At 35.4% G+C, this 5,918-nt stretch overlaps 1 protein-coding gene and 1 non-coding gene across 2 annotated transcripts in view; both read right to left on the bottom strand.

The window, feature by feature from the left end:
• The window catches only part of LOC100949794 (low-density lipoprotein receptor-related protein 1B-like), a gene marked incomplete at its 3' end in the record, with an annotated part of 1,553,965 nt that overhangs the window by 1,419,618 nt on the left and 128,429 nt on the right, over positions 1 to 5,918 (bottom strand). The gene's annotated exons all lie outside the window — the stretch shown is intronic.
• LOC111726420 lies at positions 3,513 to 3,720 on the bottom strand. Its single transcript, XR_002774192.1, has one exon. It is a non-coding gene; the product is annotated as a small nucleolar RNA U3 (small nucleolar RNA).

Genomic DNA, 5,918 nt, shown 5'->3' on the forward strand with positions numbered 1-5,918 from the left:
TTATCCTGGGGTTTTTTGTATCTATTTTTTTACTTTTTTCTAAACATTTTCACTCTGCATATGGTTAGATCCATGGATATGGAGGTCCGAGAGTATATTGGTATACTTATTTCAATAAACTCAGCCTCTCAGAATGGAACATTTTAAGGGAATATTTTAATTGGGAACAAAGAACTGAGTTGCTCAGAAAGATGAAACTCAAGGAAGAGGGAAGCAATTATACAAGCATCAGTTCAATGCATTAATGCCCCACCTTGCCCCATTAATAAGAAAAGGTTGTCTTTCCCAAAAGGTTGAGTTTTTTACCCCTAAGAAAAAAGCTCTATTTAGGAAAAATGAATACAGTGGCTTCTTAAGTAAAATTGTATTTGTATTTTTGTGCTTTCGAGTCTGAATTTGTTAAAGCAAAAAACATAAAGAAAGGAAACAAAAACCGTGATTACAAACGTCTGTGGTGTATCCCATATGCACTTGCACCATTTGACCTTGGGCATTGGAAACGTGTATGTTGCTGCACTTGGAGAATGGATGTTGACCGTGGTGGAATGCTGACTTAATGGGTAGATGCTATTAATCCACTCTGTTACCACTCTGTTACCCTCATCTAGCCTGAGGGATTCTGGCATGTCATTTTAGCTATGGCTTTGCCTATTTTTTCTCTTTTTTTTTTCTCCAGGCCACACTATGAAATGACTGGAGTCTGCGCTCAGGGCATCATAGCCCTCAGAAAACTTTCAAAGTAGTTTTAATTGCTAAACAGAATTTTTGCTGACAGTATCCCCAGCAAGTACTCACACTGAGACCAAACAATATGCCTTGCTTGGCTGGCATTGCTGGATGGAGAAATATTCCAGACTTATTCAATCTACCTTTTTAACAAAAAATCATATTTTTATTTTATTTTAAAAAATTCATTGGAGTCCTGTCTGGAAAAAAAAAAAAAACAATATAACCATGCTAGAAATTCTAGGAGAAAGAAGAAAGGGGTGGAGCAGGGGTGGTAAGGATTTTAGGAGGACTAGTTACCTGAGACCAGAAATGTGCTATTGCTTCAGGACCACAAGCCAATACCTGCTGCTGAACTGCTAGAGCTCTAGGAGCTCCACTGCTTCAGACTATGAGAATCAATGGCATCTGAGCAGGAACCCACATTCCCTCTGAGGATGTTCCAGGCACCTGGGAACTCACCGATGCCTACAACCACGTCCATTGCTCTTAGTCATCTGTGGCTGCTGGGAACTCCACCAAAAGCAAGGGAAACAACAGCAACACCAATAACAAGAACAAAAACAGTTTTCATCTTCCTCTACCTCCCAACCTCTACAGTTAGCCTCCATTAGTAGTGCCTAGCAGGAAACTTGGGAGAGGAGCCTGAGCAATCTATCACCAACTTCAGAGTGAACAAGGAGCTTACAGCCAACAGAGAGGACGCTGAGTGATTTATTTTATGACTCTATTTTATTCTTTTTTATTCTAACCATTGATTCATTGAGATGGAGTCTACAAAGTGCCTTTGGCAGTGATTTGACCATTATAAAGTTACACGCTAAATGTCAATTTCATAGGTGAAGGTCTTGCTAAAATCAGTTTATATTTTCTTGCTTTCTATAACAAAGGCAACTGAATATAATTTAACTTTTTCCTGATGACTCAAGGTTAACTTTAGAACATCAGTGCTTATAGGGGATCACTGTCTTCAATGCCTTTTGAGATGCAAAATGATGTTTGCCCTAATACTAATAATTCCACACTCCTACAATTTTGCTTTGTCTTCAGCTTCTGTCTTGTCAGCAATAACTTGGTGTGCTTGTCCATTTAGCGACCATTATACGCCCATTTAGTAATATTCTTACCGTTCCTAATTTTTAATATTGATTTGTTGTATGTCAAGATAACTAGGATTTCTTCATTTGTATATTACAAGCAGAAAATCAAAATGAAACCTAGTGGCAGCCTGTGAGAGCTTCCCTCCTGAGCAATATGATCGAGAGTACCTGTTTAGAGATCATTTCTGTCTATTCTCTGTTTTCCTCTATTTTTCAGAGAGCTGTGGTTGTTTGCTAAGTACCCTCCAGGTAGTTGAGATGTTAATGTAATATTGGCAGCCAGCAACAACAGGCTAATTTTGTGAATGGCCTGAGGTACATTCTGAATGATTCATCTCATAATAAAAATTATTCCATAGTTAAAAGAAATAAATCCTTTGTCTTTATGAATGCAATGATGGCTTCTATTGGAGATTCGCAAAAGTTTATTGTGCTTTGCAGACTATGAATAGGAGCTTAGGGACCCAGAGAATCACAAAAATTATTTTCATGCATTGTTTCTAGATCTTACATTAAATGTATGTACATATGTGTTTGTGCACAATGTGTGTGTGTGTAGCTGTGTGTGTGATATGTTTGTTTATCTACTATCTATTTACTGTTTGTTGGATGAGAATAGAGAGTTTAAGAGACTGAAGAAAATAAAATTGGAAAGAAAGTATTTTCAATGGAACCTAAATCTAAAAATATCACCAAGAAAGCTTCAGATTTCCCTCCATTATCCTACCTAAGGACACTATGATCTCATATACTTAATTGTTCACATATAAAAATAACATAAATTTTTATTGATCCCTTCCATAGTTCTGTCCACCTTACATTTTGTATCTTCTTACCATCATCATATTATCTTATGCTTGGCATTTAAAGAATCTTCCCTCAGGCATAATGAGTGAGATTATGCTTTCCAACAGCAGTCAGTTGCCTCTCCCATGCCTCTGTCTCCAAGGGTTATGGAAGCTGAAAACAGCACAATTGTGTATACCCAGCACTGAGGCCCAGGGTCACGCTAGCCAGTGAGTGACAAAGTCAGTACAAAATCTCAAATCACTAAGAATCCATGTTTGAAAATCCTTGCCAATTTATAACTTGGAGAAGCATAATTAAGACAATAATTTACATAATAAAGGTAGCATATTAGTTTTCTATTATTGCTATAAAAAAACTCCATAAACTTAGTGCCTTAAAATAACACAAATTAATTTTCTTACTGTGCAGGTAGATTAGAAATATGACATAGTTTTCCCTTGGCTAAAATAAGGTATCTGTATGGCTAGCTCTTTCCGGAGGCTCTAGCACTGGTTCTCAACCTGTGGGTCGCAACCCCTTTTTAACAGTAAAAATACACTGCAGCATTAGGAAGGTTGGGGACCACTGCTAGGGAAAGATGAGTCTCCTTGCCTTTACCAAATTCTACCAGCTGCCAACTTTCCTAAGCCCATGGCCCCGCCTTCTCCCTCTCCAAAGTCAGGGATGGCTAACTGAATCCTTGACACTCAGTTTCAGCTGACCTGTTCCTTAGTCATACCTCCCTTGACTCTGGCCCTTTGGTCTCCCTCTCATAAAGGGGCTCCTGTGATTACCTCGGGTTTACCAGGATACTAGGATAATTTCAGTGTTTTAAAGTTAGCTGATTGACAAACTTCATTGCACCTGCAATTCTAATCCCCCTTTGTCTTTTTCTTTTTTTACTGCATTCTCTCCCTCTTAACTCCCCCAAAGGAAGAGAAGAATGATCATCAAATCAATGGCAAATGGCAATTGCACTAAAGCAACCCCAAGAGCCGGCTTCACGCTCAGGAGAGAACGCTGTGCCTCCTCCTAGTGGTTTCCGGTGCTCAGAGAGACTTCTCTAGTAACGAACTCTAGAAATGACCCCTGAAAGTATAGTCTTACCCCCCCTTCTTCTTTTAACTGACCTATTTACAAGCTCTAGGGATTAGGGCATGGACATTTTGGGGAGGTCACTTTTCTGCCTCTACTAGTCAGGAAAGGTAATAATACATATAAATGTTCCCATAGTTTCATTTTCTTGTCATAAAAAGCCTATCAGGTAGGAAGTAGTAGCTTCATTTTATAAGAGAGAAAATGATATCCTATGGGCTTTTAGTTTTTATTGGTGGAAATTTTTAAGAAATATAAATATAAAACCTAAGGATTGCAAGGCTTTTAGTCTGTAAAAGATAATTTAATGAAGTTAAGAGGAAACATTACAATTTTCTATTGGGGAAACCCACAGAAAGGTATATTTTTTAAAAAGCTTGTTTAAAATTTTAAAAAAACTTCCATTTTATGATTTTGTGGAAAAGAGGAAAGAAAAAAGATGCTAATGATCTCAGTAAGAAGTTATAAATGAATGTTACTTTAAAATTGCTTTATTTTCTATCTTGAACTTCTAAGATCTAAAAGGAGTTTAGTGATATAGGCATGAATGAACAAATTAACACTGACCCTTAGTTTGTGCAATAATTTCAATTGCAAATGGTCTCCTTAGACTTCTGCCGACATCATTTACCCTCTCTGAAATGCAGTTTCCACATCAGTAAGAAAGTAGTAAGGAAATAACTGTGAAATAACATAAAAAACTAACTAGGACATAATAAGTGCTCAATAAACTACAGTAGTTGCTAGCATTTATTGTCACTAGAACTTTCCCCATCCTGACAGGATGTGATGCTGCATTGTCTAACGACAACAAGGAAAGGCTATGACACAACTGTCCTCAACTCTCAGCTTAACCACATATAATGTATTTTTACTTAGAATGTGAAAATATTTCACAGATTTAAGTTTTCTTTTATCCCTCCTCCCCAATAAGCTTGTGACACAAAATAAGAAAAGCAATTCACTCCAAGTATTCCTTCAAGCAGCGAATTCCTTTAGGAGTTTGATAGATGCGATTAAAAAAATTACTATTTAATGAATTGTTTGGAGAAACAAAGGTAAATCACAAGTGGACTTGACATATATTATGTCAGCCCCATGACACACACACACACACACACACACACACACATATATATACACATATATATATGATGGAAGAGAGCAGTAAATATTTATTTAATGTATCAAATTGTGCAAATTGTATGGATTTGTTAAAGTTTACCATATGTAGAATTTGGAGATGACAATACCCTCAGCATCACCCTGAAGTGACCTAGAGCACCAATGCCTGGCAGGAGCAGGCAAACCAGGGCTATAGATCCAAGAAGGCTTGAGGCCTACCACATGAGTACTTGTTGAATCACACTGAACTTAAAACATCAATGAATACTAGATACAATTACCAGACAAAATTTGGGTGAAAGTCATGTGCTCTGGTGCTATTGCTTCTAATAGTAATTTAATCTATATTAGATTATATATTTCTAACATTATCATAAATTTAACTTTCCAGTTATTTTATAATTCTAATAGAGGCAAAATACTATCTCTGAAGAAGAATATATGGTTATAGAAATATTTCTATAAATACTATAATAATTTTTAATTAAGTAACCCATTATTTCTCCCACATAAGGACTAATATAGGTTAAATAAGTCCACCAAAGTTAAAAGATTTTTTTCAGATATTACAAAAGATCAGTGACTTATTTAATATAAGGGGTTTTGTTAAATAAATAGAGATTTTAAAATGTCATTAAAGATAAAGCCATAAAAATTAAGAGTTTTTTAATAGTTTAAGTCATACCTTTCTATTTAATTTTATTTAGTACTTGTTGTATCTTTCAACTATGTGATAAGAAGTCTTACATAGAATATGAATAGATTTTTCCCTGTTACATTGAAGTAAAAAATTCATTTTATGTACAGTATTATTAGAAATAATATAAGAACTGACTATGCTTTTCATAAATGTTTTATTTTTATCAACTATAACATTTTTTGCAAATTTCACTTAAAATTAGCTACTGCTTAAGGTAATTCAGTCTTGAAATTATAATTAATTCACTAATTAAAATAGTTAATCTGTGTCCATTTTATGCCACTGTGAAATTCTATAATAAGGTCACAGAAATTCCCAAGGTTTGGAAATTTTATATATATACACACACTTATATATATGCATGTATGTATGTGTATATACAG

Source organism: Otolemur garnettii, unplaced genomic scaffold (genome assembly GCF_000181295.1).
Source record: "Otolemur garnettii isolate 467f Iridium unplaced genomic scaffold, OtoGar3 scaffold00064, whole genome shotgun sequence".
In the NCBI taxonomy this organism is placed as follows: Eukaryota; Metazoa; Chordata; class Mammalia; order Primates; family Galagidae; genus Otolemur; species Otolemur garnettii.